General features: G+C 46.5%; 1 protein-coding gene across 1 annotated transcript in view; it reads right to left on the bottom strand.

The window, feature by feature from the left end:
- LOC111160492 (signal induced proliferation associated 1 like 2) overlaps positions 1 to 17,654 on the bottom strand; it is a 213,605-nt gene that overhangs the window by 137,842 nt on the left and 58,109 nt on the right. Inside the window, exon 3 of the mRNA XM_022523640.1 lies at positions 4,979 to 5,052. The gene's annotated coding sequence lies outside the window, so the exon portion shown is untranslated. The remainder of the gene's footprint in view (positions 1 to 4,978; positions 5,053 to 17,654) is intronic.

Here is a 17,654-nt window from a genome sequence, read left to right as displayed (position 1 = left end):
GTGTGTGTTTATATACATGTGTACAGGGAGTAGGGGGAACAGTGGGGAAGAGGAGGAGGGAGACAGGTAAGGAACTGGTTTACTCAACTGTGGGGCCTAGAATAGCCTAGAAACTCTCAGACAAGAGCTGAGGCTGCAGTTCACACATTTTTTTCCTCAGGGAAACCTCAGGTTCGCTCTTAAAGCCCTTCAACTGATTGGGTGAGGCCCATCCAGACAGTCTCCTTTGAGTCAACTGATTAGATGAGGCCCACTCAGATGTCTCCTTTATTTTAAAATCAACTGATTGTGGAGGTTAGTCACAGCTGCAAAATACCTTCCCACTTAGATCAGTATGTTTGACTAGATAATTGAGTGCTTATAGCGCAGCTGAGTTGTTACTAACCATCACAGGGTTCTGCACTGTTTGCTGAAAAGTAAGCAAATGTGATGCCCGACATGAGGAAACAGGAAGAGCAAGCAACCCGAGCCCCTCAGCAGAAGGAATGAGAGCTGTGCCTAGAAGGGATTATGAAGTGGGGTCTGTAGATATTAAACAAGGAACCTGAGGAAGAGTCATGTCTAGGAGGTTAGAGATAGGAGACTAAATTCGCATAACTCTCATTCAGCAAAGCTTTAGTGAGAACTACCTCTCACTAAAATCACCCTACCTTAAAATATGGGGTGTACAAGTGTATAAAAGGAGGTCCCTGTCCTCAAGCTTACCATCTGGTTGCAGTGAGTTATAGAACAATACAAGACCATACAAAATTAAATGGTTATGTTTTAGCCAACAGACTGGCATAGCTGGGGAAGAGAGCAGCCAACACAGAGATAAGGACCTGCAAAGTGGGAGCCATTCTCCAATGCCCCTGGAATCAGGGGCAATGAGGAAAAAAAAAACAAAAAAAACTTTCTGGAACATTCTGGAAGTTTGTCAGAGAATCATATACTTTCTGAGGAAATGGAGAAAAAGAGTAAGAATTCTGGTTAGTCAAGAAAGGTTTTCTGGACTTGAGGGGTTTTTGTTCTTTTGCTTATTTTTTGTTATCATTTGGATGGTTGGTTTTGGTGGGGGTGGGGTGGTGACCGGGAGCCACAGGCCATCAGTTTGCTCACGGAAGGAGCCACAGATGGAGGGTTCAGACATTAAGACCAGCTCACCCTTCTGAGGAGAGCGGGGTGTCCTGCTTAACAAAAATCCGTCCTGGTCTCATCAATTCTGTAAGTAGAAGGTCAACAAATGCCATCTTCCAAATCAGCTTATTTTTTGTGGAAAGCTAAATAAGTTAAGAAACATTCACGGTACACTTAGAGATGCAAAGTATCCTACATTGGCTACTCGTTTAGGACCAGAAGCAGAGACGATTAGTATCTGCTTGAAAATGCGTAACACATCTCTGGCATGATTCCCAAGGCGTCCACAGCACAAGAGGCCATGAGGACGGGACATGGCCGGCAGGCAGAGGGTCGGGGGTAAACATTCCACCAAATACACTGCTGGGCCACATGAATACATTCCTCCAAATAAATATTATTCTAAATAAATAATAAATAAAGCAAACTTTTGCCCCACCTCCCGCCCCCCACAACACACACACACACACACCAGAAAAGCCGATTTTTCTAGGAGGACACACAGCTAGAATAAACAGCAGACAGGGGATCACAGCCAGAGCAAGCAATTCATGTCTAGGTGATCGCGGGATGCATAATGCGAGGTGGTCACTGTGAGACAATCAGGCAGTCCCTTGGGACAGAACCACGGGTCTCATTGTAGTCACGCATGTTTCTGGAACCATCATTTTGCTGGTGTTCAAAAACGTGTCCTGAGGATCACTTTGGCAGGGAAAGGGCAGAGCCCAGGCGATCAGAAATGCAAACTGGGAAGACAACCACTCTGGGAAAGGAGCACCAGCATCACCATCCTCCAGAACCCGCGTCACTCACAGAGCTTCTTCGAGGCCCTCTCCAGTGTTCACTGAAGCAATTCTTGTGCATAAGTGATGAGCCAAAGTTATCTGACCCAGATACATATTTTGTTTCCAAATTCTTCAGTCTTCACGCAGCTTTCCCTGAAATACGAAGATCTGGAAGAGACACCCTCCCCTGCAGAGCCACGGCCGACCGTGGATCCGGTGGCAGGGTCAGGAGCAACTCTAACTCTGCTCATGGCAACTGTCTAAACACCTGAGCTGGGCAAAGGCCATACAGAACGGCCCCGCAGGGCCTGATGCGCTCCTGGTGTTCCCAAAACACGATTCCCATTCTGCCCAAATGCTAATCCTAAGAGTAAGCAGAAAGCCAATTTTCTAGAGAAGTAATTACATAATCCACTTTTTACAGACAAGCTTTTCAACAGAGTAATCGCTCAAGCAAAAGGAAAATATATATTAGTATGAATGTGACTACAGTAATCGGGCAAGTGCGGAAGGCAGAGCCCAAATCACAAGGGGTCTCATGAATTCTTCAAACCGCAGAGTTGAGAATTGGACGGTTTCCTTCCACAGCTTGGTGACTGCCTTATTAGCAGGCTCACAAGATTAAGGTCCGGGATGATAAGCAAGTATCTCTTCAGCCATCCTCCTCCCAAGGGAAACGTCTCAGAGACCACAACGCAGCTCATTCATTCATCACCTCAATCTGCTTACTACCCCTGCATACCCTTTCCTCAGCTCATAATTAGCATGAAATGCAGAATATCCATATTGTTTGCCGTTTACCTTCCCACATCATTAAGACTCACAGACAAAACATTGGTTTTCTTACCCCAAACAATGACGAGCTCCATAAATATACTTCATTCATTTATTATTTCAACAAACATTGACCATGAACCTACTGGAAGGCAGGTAACAGGTACGTAGCCTCAGGAGAACCCCAAGGAGAGGGACCCAGGCCTCCCGACAGTGTGGTCATAATGCAACTGCACAAAATCCCACAGGACCCAGCTCCCCTGAACAGGGACAGCAAAGGCTCGGTGTTTGGACAGAACCCATCACGATGGGATGGCATTCCAGCCAACTCCTGGCAGGTGAGCCACGACCCCCAGGCTGATGAGAAGGGCGTGACTGTAAGCAGTGTGTGCAAAGGCACAAAAGCAGGAAGGTCTAGGTCCGCAAAGGAGCTGGGAAGAATACGTGTGGAGTGCAAAGACACGTCTGCCTTATCACGGAGCACCATCATCTGCAAATACCAAGTGGCCAATAGATGGCCAGAGCGACAAAGAGTAGAATTTGAAGATGCTTGAAAAAAAACAAAGGGTTTCAAGAAAGAGTATGGGAAACAGAAGACATTTTTGAACTCGGGCCAGGATTTGTGGGCCAAACGGAAATGGGTTGGTTCTTCTGAGCTGTATGGCACTGGGCCTGGGCGACCAGCACCTTTCCCTCCCCACAGCACGTGGTCTCTCCCCGAGACATGGCTGTGACAACACCCCTGGTCACCCAGGCACACATGTCAAGAGCAGCCAGTAAAATCCCCTCCCTGCCATCCCCCCATGTCCAGCCTGCCTCTCGCGTCTCACGTCTCCCTCGCTCCCACCTGACCCAGGGCACCGCCCTGACGCCCCCTCTTTCTCTGAACGCTCCATTGCAAAGATTTCCAGTCTCACAGCCCCATCCTCTTTAACCGCTGTTCCACTCTTGCCAGGGCCTTTTTCTAATTCTTCCCAAATAGAGATTTGAAAGCAAACTCCTCACGTCTGTGGAAAAGTATCCAGAATTAAAGCGGACCACGTTCGAGTGTAACTGGTTCATGGGGAGGGTTACTGAGGAAGCCAGGGGGTTGCGAGAGGCCTCAGACATAGCCAAACATCTACGCTAGGTGATCAGGTGGGCAGAGTCTTTGACGAGACCATCCATGATCGGGAAAGTTCATTTAAGTGGGACACTTTTTCCTCCTGATTATAAGTCAGTGCAGTACTGTCAATGGGCCTAGAATTCCAGGGGGCTTGAGGCAAAAATACAGCAGGAAAAACTCAGCCTTTTTTTTTTTTTAACTGAAAATCGGATCCAATTTACACTTCAAGGTGAAACATACAAAGATAACGGTTAATATTATTTCTCTTATTATTTTTTTAACATTTTACTTATTTATTTTGGAGAGAGAGGACAAGAGAGCAAGAGGGGAGGTGGTGGAGGGAATCCCAAGCAGACTTCCTATTTAGCATAGAGCCTACATGGGGATCGATCTCATGACCCCAAGATCATGATCGGAGCCAGAGTCAAGAGTAGGATGCTTGGGGCGCCTGGGTGGCTCAGTGGGTTAAGCCTCTGCCTTTGGCTCGGGTCATGATCTCAGGGTCCTGGGATCGAGCCCCACATCGGGCTCTCTGCTCAGCAGGGAGCCTTCTTCCCCCTCTCTCTCTGCCTGCCTCTGCCTATTTGTGATCTTTGTCTGTCAAATAAATAAATAAAATCTTAAAAAAAAAAAGAGTTAGACGCTTAACCGACTGAGACACCCAGGCCATTTCTGACCGTTTTTATCTTGTTTCTATATATCCTGCTAACTCACTGCAGCAGTGCTGCCTCAGATCACAGTGACCAGGCAAGGAGGCAGGAGCGCTCTCAACCATCCTGAAGGCTGGCCGCACACAGAGGCAGAGACAGTCTTAGAAAATTCGGTTTGATGACGGAAACCGTGACAGGGATCCCCTTTTTTCCCACTGCTCTGCAGAACTGGAGAAGAGCCGCTAAAAATGCCTAGAAAGGCATTATACCCCTAGTCTTCTAGAAGATGGAGTTTAGATTTTTCTAATCTGCAGCTACCCACTCTCACTTTGGGTTTTTTTGTTGTTGCTTAAAATATTTATTAATAATGCGACTTCATCAGTTTACCACATGGCATCTCGCTGTATTCAAAGGAGTTCATTACTCAAGAGACCATCTGTCTAAGAGCTCAACAGAAGGTTTAAATAATCAGTAGCGAAGAATGTATGGTCACATTATATCAAGTCAAATATTTACATCTCTCAGATTTGAAATATGAACGTTCTTACCCAGCCATCCGCCACAAGTCGGGCTTCATCACGACGCTGTGCTTTCGGTATCCGTACCTTCTTGATTTCCAAACCTGCACAGAAAAGACAACACGAGGAGGGCTTTAACTTGTGCAGACAGCACTGCCGATCACAACCGTCTGTGTGGCACCTTCATTTAGGCGAGGAAAAAGTCCTGACGGCAGCAGCATTTTCAAGCAGAAAAGCAGTTAAACATGAATCAGAAAGACATATGGGGGGAAACAGCTGATTCTGCCTTTCTGAGCATTAATAATTGCAGCTGATGTGGCTGCTGTTACAATCACAATCCGGTCGGAGCAGCAGCGGCTCCCCCGACCCCACATGGGGCAGACAACCCCTCGACCAGCTTCACAATGCTGAGGGCCGAGCCCCGGGCGGGTGAACTCCTCGCCACCAGGGGAGGAGACACCGCCGGCAATCGGGACTAGTGCATGGGTTGATGCAGACAAACACTAAAGAAAAAACTGCTTTCAAAGGGTTTCAAATTAAACACAAATACAAATACATTGATTCCAGTTTAAATGGGATAAAAAAAGGTGAGATGGGAGAGGGGTACTGCCAAATCTGTTTACTAGGTACCAGTTTCAAGTACTGAGTCCAGGGGGGCCTGGATGGCTCAGTCCTTTAAGCAGCTCAGGTCATGATCCCAGGGTCCTGGGATTTAGCCCCACATCGGGCTCCCTGCTCGGTGGAGAGCCTACTTCTCCTCTCCCTCTGCTGCTCCCCCCGCTTGTGCTCTTGCTCTCGCTCTCTCTCTTTCTCAAATAAATAAAATCTTTTAAAAAATAAAGTACTGAGTGAAATAAAGTGCTGAGTGCAGTAGTGGAACAAAACAAACTCGTACATTGGGAGACAGGCAAAGACGAGTGGGAACAGCAAGTGTGACTGCGAACCCTGGACTTCCCAGCTGGTGGCCCTGGACAGACCCGCACGCATCCTTGGGCGGCTTCCTCATCTGCACAGGGATGATAAAAGAAGCGGGATTCTACAGCAACCAGTAGGATCAGCAGGAAGGTTAAGTGAGATAATATGGGGCCCGTGTCTGGGGTTTGGGTATTCCAAAAGCGAAAACACAAAACCACTGCCTTTTCTCATTTTGTCCTGGGAGAAGTTCTGTTTTTATTCTATGACCCAGATCCAGTTCTCGCTCCATCTCAAAGATGAAAAGGTTCGATCTGCACCACCACATAACTGAAGGCCCCCAACGACTTTCACAGCCAAGGACTGGAAGGAGCCCAGGGTGTGCGTGGGCCCCAGTGGGTTTACCCCTCCCTGCTGCGCTGGGGGCAGGAAGCCAACTACTTGAGGACGCGCCGGGAGCCTGTGGAAAGTTAACTGCAAACAGAAACCCACAAACAAGGAGGATTCACAGCCTGAGCCTTAGGGATTCACCAAGAAGGAAGAGGTCCCAGTGGGAGGGGAGAGATGTGGGCAGGGCCTCAGGGGACGGTTCCGCTCCATCTTCAAAGACAGAAAGGGCAGCGCGCTCCAGGCTGTGCGGAGCCCACGAAGGCTGATGAATAAGTGGGTGTGGTGGGAGCAAATGATTCATCAAGAACATTGAGAGCGAAAGCCGGAAAGACTAGTTATTTAGCTTAAGTGTGGAGCCTTAAAAAGCCAGGCAGGGACATTTTAACTTTGTCTGGGAAACAACAGGTTTTGAAGTCTGAAAGAGAGGCTCCATTTAGATGAAGTAAATTTATCTTTTTTTTTTAATCAATTTAGAGTATTTGGGTAAAAATTGCATTTAGCCAGAGCCCAACAAGGAGTGAGCAGTGAGTAAATGTGAGCTTTATTAGTGCTGAGGACGACACGTGTCTACGGGGCACTAAGAAAGCATCGTGTCCTTCTTGGTCTCTTTAGGACCAGAGCTGGAGCCAGGCAATGGGTGGCTCTCATTAATGTACAGAATTGGATTCTGACTCAGAACAGGTGAGCCATGGGGACTTGCTGAATAAAAGAATGCATAAGGGAGCGGATTATCATGGCAGACCCAGCATTAGGGAAGAAAAGAGGAGAATGAGAAGGGAAGAGGGAGGACCTGTGGGATGAGAGCAGATTACTGTGCGCCACGCACTCACATGGACAAGACCGTGCGGGGCCCCTGTCTCAGGTCCAGCCACTCGCTGGAAGTGGCCAGACACCAAGGAGAAGCAGCCCCCCTGGGATTTCAACAGAGGAGCAGACCCGCCACCTCCTGTATTTATGCAGGTAACCCCTGAACAACACTGCAGGTTACAGGTGCTGACCCCCGCACAGTCTAAAATCTCCATGTCCCCTCTGACTCCTCCAAAACTTAACTGCCAATAGTCAACTGTTGACCAGAGGTCTTACTGAGAACACGCACAGTCGATTAACACGTGTTTTGTACGTTATATGTACTCTCTAAGTCATCTTACAATGAAGTAAGCTAGAGAAAAGAAAATGCTATCAAGAAAATCATAAGGAAGAGAAAATACATTTACAGAACTGTACATATAAAATAATTCTATGTACAGTTCAAACCCGAGTTGTTTGAGGGTCTGCTTCCTCTTCCCCCTCTCGGCCTCTAATGAACATTTTCATCCCCTTAGAAAATGTATGTCTCAGCCTTCTTCAACCCTCAACTCTATGTTCAAATAATCTTCGACAAAGAAGAAAAAAATATACGGTGGGAAAAAGACAGGCTCTTCAATAATTGGTACTGGGAAAATTGGACAGCTATGTGTAGAAGAATGAAACTTGACCATTCTCTTACACCGTACACAAAGATAAACTCGAAATGGATAAAAGACCTCAACGTGAGGCAGGAATCTGTCAGAATCCTAGAGGAGAACATAGGCAGTAACCTCTTCGATATCAGCCACACCAACTTCTTTCAAGATATGTCTCCAAAGGCAAAGGAAACAAAACCGACAATGAACTTCTGGGACTTCATCAAGATCAAAAGCTTCTGCACAGCAAAGGAAACAGTCAACAAAACAAAGAGGCAACCCACGGAATGGGAGAAGATATTCGCAAATGACACTCCAGACAAAGGGCTGATAGTCAACATCTGCAAAGAACTCCTCAAACTCAACACACACAAAACAGATAACCATGTCAAAAAATGGGCATAAGACATGAACAGATTCTCCAATGAAGACATACAAATGGCTATCAGACACATGAAAAAATGCTCATCATCCCTAGCCATCAGGGAGATTCAAATCAAAACCACGTTGAGATATCACCTTAGACCAGTTAGAATGGCCAAAATCAACAAGAAAGTAAACAACGTGTGTTGGAGAGGATGTGGAGAAAGGGGAACCCTCTTACACTGTTGGTGGGAATGCAAGTTGGTGCAGCCACTTTGGAAAACAGTGTGGAGATTCCTCAAGAAATTAAAAATAGAGCTTCCCTAGGACCCTGCAATTGCACTACTGGGTATTTACCCCAAAGATACAGATGTAGTGAAAAGAAGGACCATCTGTACCCCAATGTTTATAGCAGCAATGGCCACGGTCGCCAAACTGCGGAAAGAGCCAAGACGCCCTTCAACGGACGAATGGATAAAGAAGATGTGGTTCATATACACTATGGAGTATTATGCCTCCATCAGAAAGGATGAATACCCAACTTTTGTATCAACATGGATGGGACTGGAGATTATGATGAGTGAAATAAGTCAAGCAGAGAGAGTCAATTATCCTATGGTTTCACTTACTTGTGGAGCATAAGGAATAACATGGAGGACACTGGGAGATGGAAGGAATGAGTTGGAGGAAACTGGAGGGGGAGATGAACCATGAGAGACTACGGACTCTAAGGGGCAGACTGAGGGTTTTCGAGGGGAGAGTGGTGAGGGCCTGGGAGAGCCTGGTGGTGGGTACTAAGGAGGGCACGTATTGCATGGAGCACTGGGTGTGGTGCATAAACAATGAATTCCGGAACACTGAAAAGAAAATTTAAAAAATTAAAAAAAAAAGAAAATATATGTCTCAGCCTTCTACTATCAAATTCATTTTAAAAATAGACATTCTCTGGAGTTTGTATTTCCTGTCTTCACCGTCAGACTATCAGTTCCCAGACTATAAATCCACGTGTATACTCAGTACAGAGCTGAAGCCATCAGGAAGTGATCAATCAAAACTTTCTGATTAACCACAGATAAAGCATCGACAAAATCCACCTTCTGGTACCGTCTTCATTCGTTCATTCAAGTACCCACTAAGCATTTACTTCTCTGCGAGGCTCCCGGTGCATGAGGAAAGGTACACAAAGCATGGGCCCTGCCTTCGGGAAGCTTCTCATCTCCCCCAGGAGGCAACACAGACATACAAACCTTCCCACAACATTGCAATGCAACATTTCAATCTCACCTCTAAGATCATATTTATTTTTCCAACACAATCACTATTAAAGACCAAAATGGATACAACCTAAAATTCTGTCTTGATCTCTAGTCTGTGCCCCTGAGAAACCTATGTTAACAAGGGCCACGGTGCTTTGCATGCAGCCTGAGAGACAATGAGAAAAGAAGTAGGAAAGACCTAGGAGCCAGATCTGTGACAGGGCACATCAGCAACAACACTGTCTGGGGGGACTTGAGCACGAGGACAAGATGTCCATGACCCAGAGGAGAGGGGACGTCCCCCAGAGACGGAGACACAGCTGCACTAAAATAACAATATCATATCGGGGAAATAAAAATATTTACGCTTAAAGTTCTATTTCTAAACAAACTCCCTCTACTCCAACCTCTCAAACACCCAGGCCTTCACTAGAAAATCTCTTTCCTGCAATGCTTCCCTCAAAATAGCTCCTTTTTTCTTTCTCAAAATTCTGTGTTGATTTCCCTTAGGGTTGCTTTTGCAAGAACACCAGTCTAGTGGACAAGGAATACCATTCCTCATGTTAACGAGAGCAGGGTGTGTGTTGCATGCACACATCTCGATGCTACGACACATGTGGGGGATGTTTTCTCTCCAGAAATGTGACCTGCATCTCGCCCGTGTTTGCTGTGGGCACCCTGGTCCTACAGCCATCGTTGGTGAGCTGGACAGTGTTCCCAGGCATTCCATGGGGCTTGTCCATTTGATCATTTTTTTTTTTTTAAGATTTTATTTATTTATTTGACAGAGATCACAAGTAGGCAGAGAGGCAGGCGGGGCGGGGGGAAGCAGGCTCCCCGCTGAGCAAAGAGCCCGATGCGGAGCTCGATCCCAGGACCCTGGGATCATGACCCGAGCTGAAGGCAGAGGCTTTAACCCACTGAGCCACCCAGGCACCCCGTCCGTTTGATTTTATCAAACAGGCTAAAAGAGGGTTCAATTGTTTTTATTAGATATTAAAATAACAATGAGGAAATAATTCCCAACAATGAGCATCTGAGTGCGAGGGTCCGCTCCCCAAAGGCTCCTGCCCGTGGTGAGCAAACTCCAAAGTCCCCTCTTTCTCTGCACTAAGCGTGCGGCTAGCCTCCTTATAATAAAAGCAAGTAAGTTAAACTAGAACTTGAATTTACCCATTTATGTACCTTAATTAGCCCACGCTGGCAGAGGCTTTGACTTTAAAATCAGATGCAACACAAACATCTAAAAAGCTTCTAGGCTTTTTACATCAGCTCACTCATCTCAGCAGTACTGAGGAAACCAGCCACACTCGTATCAAACCACCGAGATCACCCAGCGAGACATGTTTATCTTGGAGCAGTGTGAGCCCTGTACCCAAAATTAAACAGAGAAGTCTTTTGGACTCAACAATCTATCTCCAAGGTAATTCAGGCCAGAGTGGGAAAGCAGGTACTCGTGGAGGAAAGGCAGGTAATTTGACCTGCAATGACATTCTTTGTCTAGCCAGTGCCATCCTGGAGCAGCAGAACCCCAGTGTGATCAGGGACACCTCCAGGTGGGCAAGCAAAGGACAGGTTTCTTGCTCCTCGGGACTCCCGAAGACGGGCCCCACCCCAACGCCACACACCTCAGGACCTAAAATTGCTCTGCCCTACACAGGCTCTTGCCAAGTCCAAGAGGAGGCAGACAGTGCCACAGCTCCCAGCTGCTAAATGTAATCTAATAATTTGCATATGTAAGGATAAAGATCTAGACTATGACATCATGTTCACCAAAAAATCAACAGATTCAAACACCCAAGGAGCCCACTGGGTCTTTGGAAAGCCCAGATAAATGAAGAGATGAAAAGGACACAGCGGTGGGAGAGAGCAGACTCTATGTTGTCCGTTCAGAAAGTACAAAAAAACATTTCTAAACAAAACTGTTCTGGGAATTCTCTGTTAGAGAAAAGTACAGGGCAGGGTGGGGGGGGAAAGCCATTCAGCACAAGGGTGGTAATGCACCAGAGAGTATTAACTGAAAAGTCACTTCCCTAGGAATCCAGATCCTGCTAGAATGTCCTGGAAGGGAATTCTGCAGTAGAGAGATGCCGGAGTTAACCCAGAAGACAGTCAACGGCTCAAAGATCACCTCAGCTTGGTGAGAGCCCTGAACAGCTAATGTGGGATTCCTCTGAGATGACATTCCAGCCAAAGATAGCAAGAGTGTCCAGTCTGCAATGTCTGCCGCGAGAATTCAGGATCGACTGTGCTGTTCAAGAGCACAGTGTGTGGACTGTCATTAGAGCCGCTATCCCAGCCTGTTCTGAAAACTAACAGAGGAATGAAGTGAACTCCACGAGCCTCTTATCGCCAAGACCCCCAAACATCTACATTATCTCTTGGGGCCCCAGGCTTTTTGGTGGTGGTCCTGCTGTTGCTTAAGCCAAGAGACCCAAATAATTCAACACATTACGTTTTTTTTAAAAGATCGAACTCCCAAACTTCTCTTCATCCTCCCCTTCAGTGACAAGGCAGCGCCACGTGAGGCTGGACACACCAAGAGGAAAACTGATTCTGTCAGCAAGGTCTGATGCTGCAGACCCTGGAGAGGTTGGAATGCCACAGTCGGGCAGCTCTCAGGGGCGTGGGAAACCAGACAGGTAAGTCTACAGGCCAGGAGAAACCAACAGAGACAGAAACAAGAGAACATCAGAAGAAATCCTGGGTTGTCAGGGGTCGTTTTCAATGGCACTCGAGAAACTTTGAACTTTTGCTTTGTCAAACGGGGCATCTTATCTGTCCTTTCTGCCATAGACGCTTGAAAAAAACAGACTGAAGGTCTCCAAGTTAATGAATATCAGGGTCAGACTAGGTCTGCACAAAAAACGGATAAGATGGTTTACCCAGAAAAAGTTAAACTACACTCTTAAAAAAGAGAGAGGAGAGAGAGAGAGAGAGGTTCATGGCACTTAATGTTTTAGACCCAGACACCAAAATCTCAATAGAGGGGATAAAGGAGGAAATTGGAGAGGCCAAAAGAGACACAAGCCGGCACGTACCACTGCCCTGGGACAGCAGTCAAGAATGGAGAGAAAATCCTACACCCAGCCAATGTCAATTTTCACCCGTGCTCCATCAGCCAAAGAAGATTAACAAATGCTAAAGAGGGCAGCTCAATAAAATAGTGGGATGGGGGGGTGGGAGGCTGGCACAGCACAGTGCCTGTCAAATCCATGGCAGATGCTGGTGGAGAAGTCTGCGTACCTGGTCTCGTTTCCATCTCCCACAATGAGGATGAATGGGAGTGTATAACACGCCGAACGCCCATCCCACGAGGAAGGCATTCTATTTTACACATGGCACTGGAGGATTCAGTTGCCAGTCCCCCCATTAGATGGGTACAAAAGGAGACCCAACAGTGGAGGGAGCTGTTCAGTCCTGGAAGCCACAGGCAGTGGGTGCTGGATTCTGGTCAAGGAGCTACAAGATTCTTCATGCACGTGACGTTTTCTCTCCCAGCCACACAGAACACCAGGTCCCCCCAAAGGATGACTTCAACCCGTCTCTCCATTTCCTGCCTAACTAGGCTTTGTTAACCAAAACTCCAAGGCACTATGGACTTCTGGATCATCCCTGCGAACATTTTTTCTCCGGTTATTTTGTCCTGCCTGTGTTCTCACTGCCTCGGGGAAGCCATAATGATTGCCCTCTCCCATGTTATGGCAGACTGGACCCAATATTACCATTACTTATCTTTTCTTTGTTTGTTTGTTTATTTATTTATGGTGGGGGGGGGAGCACAAGCGGGTGAGCCAGGCAGAAGGAGGAGGAGAACCAGACTCCCTGCTGAGCAGGGAGCCCGATGCGGTACTCGATCCCAGGACCCCAAGATCAGGACCTGAGCCTAAGGTAAATGCTTAACTGACTGAGCCACCCAGGTGCCCCTACCATAACTTATCTACATGCTTGTCTCTCCCATTAGACTGAGAACCTAGAAATCAGAGAACTCTACTCAATTTTATATCCTCTCACCCTGCCTAACAAGGTGCCAGGCTCCACGAAGATACAAAAACAAAAACAAAAACAAAACAAAGAAAAAAAGTCAGCTAAATGCAATATTGCCAGCCAATGCAGAACTGAATTGTACCAAACACTCGGGACCAGCATGACGTTGTTACGTGACCTGTCAATAGATAAGTCATTAGAACATTTAGGTGGCATATTATTTTTTAAAAGATTTTATTTATTTATTAGACAGACAGAATCACAAGTAGTCAGAGAGGCAGGCAGAGAGAGAGGAGGAAGCAGGCTCCCCGAGGAGCAGAGAGCCCAATGCGGGGCTCGATCCCAGGACCCTGGGATCATGACCTGAGCCGAAGGCAGAGGCTTTAACCCACAGAGCCACCCAGGTGCCCCTAGGTGGCATATTTTTATATAAATTATTATATCCGTATCAACAAAGCAATGTTGGGATGGAGAGTAAGCTACAGCAAAGAAACAGCCTTTACTGGACAAAGTGGCAAGCCCTAATGGTATTGTTCAAACAGAACCGAGCCTGGAAAATCAGTAGCCATGGGCTTTCGTCTTGGACAATAAGACTTCCCTGGAGAGCTGAGAAAGAACAGACGATATCCCTCCAAGATTTAAACTGTAAAGAGTTAGAAGCCCTAAGGCCTGTAAGATCTGACTGTATGTATCCTAATCAATGGCCAAATATAATCTGAAAACAGAATTTGGGTCAGGCATTTGGGATGTGGAAAAGGGAGAATCCCGGCGCAAATGTTGGCATCCAGAGGCCAAGGAACTTGAGCCCTCGGACAAGGAATATTCTTGCGTGACATCCTTGCCTGAATTCAGTGACTGTTCGTTCATCCGTCTGCCCCGTTCTCATCACAAATGTCCCAAGCAACCTCCAGATCTCTGCCTACCTGGCGGCAAGAAGGCGGGGACTCAGAAGAGGTCCCCATGACGGTATTCATTTCTGTCAGTTACTAAGTGTGCACCCTCGTTACATAACAAGAGTGAGCTTGGTTAATGTGATTACGGGTCTGAGAGACGGATCCCACCTCGGTGTGATGGAAAAAAAATGTTTTTTTCTCTGAATGCCAAATAATGAGTATCACCCATAAGAGTCTTGGAAGAGTTGGCTAACATCTCTGCTGGCTGATGTACAATCTTACGGAGTCATACATGTTTCCTTCAAAGCTCAACAGTACATGAGTCATGTTTTACTGAGGGGCATTACTTCCAATCAACAGTTCTGGTTGTTTTGTTTGTTTGTTTGTTTTACCAGACAGACCACAGTTTACTCAACAAGACTCACTGTCCTAGTGTAAAACTCAACTCTTACCTCTCAGCATAGAAATGTCCCAGAAACAGTTTGGCTTTACCAGTACTAAGTTAATGCTGCCTTGGCAGGGCTGGGGCTAATTTCTGCAAAATTTAATTTGCAAACACCAGCCCAAGGCTACCCTGATATAAATTCACTTAATGTGTTAATTTCACACTTTAGAGTCCTCATCCCACTGGTGGGTGGGTGATCTCGAGGATGTGGGGTAGGGGAGGGTCCAAGCAACCTCAGGCGCCAGCCCTGCATGCCCGTAGGGAGCCAGGGCCTATTCCGGCCCTCCTGCCTGCCGATGGGAAAGCAAGGATTGTGACAGAAGTCAGCCAGGCTGGGGCACCTTGGTGGCTCAGTGGGTTAAAGCCTCTGCCTTCGGCTCAGGTCATGATCCTGGGGTCCTGGGATCGAGCCCCGCATTGGGCTCTCTGCTCAGCGGGGAGCCTACTTCCCTTCCTCTCTCTCTCTGCCTGCCTTCTGCCTACTTGTGATCTCTGCCTGTCAAATAAATAAATAAAATCTTTAAAAAAAAAAAAAAAAAAGAAGTCAGCCAGGCTGAGTGCATTATTCTCATTATGCAGAGCTCTATCACTGGGCACCAGCATCTCATTTAATCTATTCTTCCTTCCACATGCTCATACAGGATGGGTAATGTTTGCTTCCAATATGGGCAAATGACGACATAAATTCAATCAGCTCCAGTTAGATCTACCCGGTACCAGGTACCTTTGGTTCCACAGCCAAGGACACCAAGCCTGGGAACTACGGGAGTGAAAAGTAAGCCCCTTTTTGCCCAGGTCTGCGTTTTTTTTTTTTTTTTTTTTTTTTAACACGACTTTATTTGTTTGAGAGAGAGTGAGCAAGAGAGAGAAAGTGAGTGCACAAGCTGGGAAAGAGACAGAGGGAGAGAGAGATAAGCAGTCACCCCGCTGCGCAGGGAGCCTGATGTGGGGCTCGATCCCAGGACCCTGGGATAATGAGCTGAGCCGAAGGTAGATGCTTAACTGACTGAGCCACCCAGGCACCCCTAGGTCTGTGTTCTTGAAAAGAACTATGTCAGCTTCAGTAAAATAAACACATTAAACGTTCTGGCATAAAAACACTGTTTATAAAGACCATGAGGTATTGAGATGTGCAACGTTAGAGTGCTTTAATATATATACAATGCTTTAATACCTATTTAAATATATATAATTAAGTATATTATAATATGTAAGAAAATACATATATATATAGGACGTTCACAACCATATAGTACAACCACACGCAGGTCCAGACATATTTAATTCATAGAAAAAAGATGGTATCATCAGTTTTCATGTTTGGGTTTTGGTACTGGGGGTGATTTTATTTCCTTCTTTCTATCCAGATACGACACACAGGATACATATTACTTTTGATACCCCTACAAAGCAAAGAAGCTTTTAGAAACAAATATAAATATCCCCACTTTATCAGTAAGTGAGACCTCTGCCTACTACTTCAAATCAGGAAACTGCTCGACTGTCAGAGTGAGCGGCAATGGATACGATCTAAGTTGACCCCATCTGTTCATCAGGGGAGTAAAGTTTTGCGATCCACGGAGGGTAATACCCACACGCCAGCAAGTCCATCCGGAAAGAAATTTCCTTCCTGTGGACTCGCCCGAATTCATTCATGATTTTTAATCCCCGGCCACCCCTTTATCCAATCCTTGGCCTTTCAGGGCCCACAAAAGAATTAGCTCAGAACAGAATGATCCCTGTGTTGCCAACAAAGAAACTTAGTTTGAGATTATAAATAAGAGTTCTAGGGATGCTCGGCACCTCCAGGCAGCCAGCAATCCCATCTGGCTGTCCCACCCAACTGTCCGATGCAGTCACTTGGCCACCTTGGGCCCAAATCACACCCTTGTTAGTAAGACATCGTAACCTAGTCATCTGTACTTTATAGCCAAACGACGACCTTTGGAAGAAGCTGTTCTTCCGTGAGAAGAACTGTCCATCTTGAAGCCCATCCTGCAGCCCAGTGGCCTTTAATCAAACCCTTGGAAACACAAAATTTTGTCTGGAGTCTTCTTTTTTGGATCTTCTGCCTATCGGGCTAGGGAATCCTCACAGCTCCCAGTAAAAGGGCATAATCCCCCAGACATGGGAAGGTTTCCCCAGGATGGCTTGGCCCTCATGGAAAGGACGTCACTGCTTCTTGGTCAACATGGTCAGCAGGAAGAAGCTCCAGCTCTCCACCACCTGTGCCCCTGGAAGATGAGGGGCGGCTCTGCGGGGGATGAAGGCCCAGGCCAGGCGCAGGGCGAGGCCTCCAGCCTTTAGGAGGCTCGTGGATGAGGCCCGGGATCTTGATGTAACACTTCTTCCCCCAGCAGGCCTTGGACCCAGGCTGTGTTGGTGTTAAGTTCTAAAACCAGCCAGAAACGGAAGTTTCTAAGTGGACATACTTTCCTCGAAGGAAACAGAATCATGAGAGGTACCACGACTAGAAAAATACCAAAATCAAAAGTCGGGCTATAAGAAATGTAAATTATTCCATTAAAGATGCTGGCTGGTAGAGCCCAGATATTTACGAGGAGGGAAAAAAGTAAACCAGAACACGGCAGCATCCCAAGCTAGACTGTTGACAGATACAAAAGGAGTCTTTTTTGAAGCATTATGGTCTATCATCAAATATTTATTAAGTACCTACCACCTGTCAGACAGACACATCCTGATCATTACACACTTGCGCACACGTACAAAAGTCACTCCCTACGTGGCCCAGTTAGCTCCCTGGGAGGTAGACCACGATCCCCAGGTCCATAAGATAAAGTCAGCCAGATAAAATGAATTCCTGGGCCTTTGCGATAAATGCCATCAATGACCTCCCATCCTCACAGACTATCTTCCCAGCTCCAAATAGTTGTCTATCAGCGTAAAAGAGAATCAGATAAATTTCAAGAAGTTGGCTTTGTTTATTTTAAGTGGCTGTGCAAATATGTATCTGTCACCATGTGATCAGAATAAGGACTGTATGTTTTAGGCATTTCC

Source organism: Enhydra lutris, unplaced genomic scaffold (genome assembly GCF_002288905.1).
Source record: "Enhydra lutris kenyoni isolate GAN:26980312 unplaced genomic scaffold, ASM228890v2 scaffoldscaffold76, whole genome shotgun sequence".
In the NCBI taxonomy this organism is placed as follows: Eukaryota; Metazoa; Chordata; class Mammalia; order Carnivora; family Mustelidae; genus Enhydra; species Enhydra lutris.
This window is presented reverse-complemented; position numbering and strand designations above follow the sequence as displayed.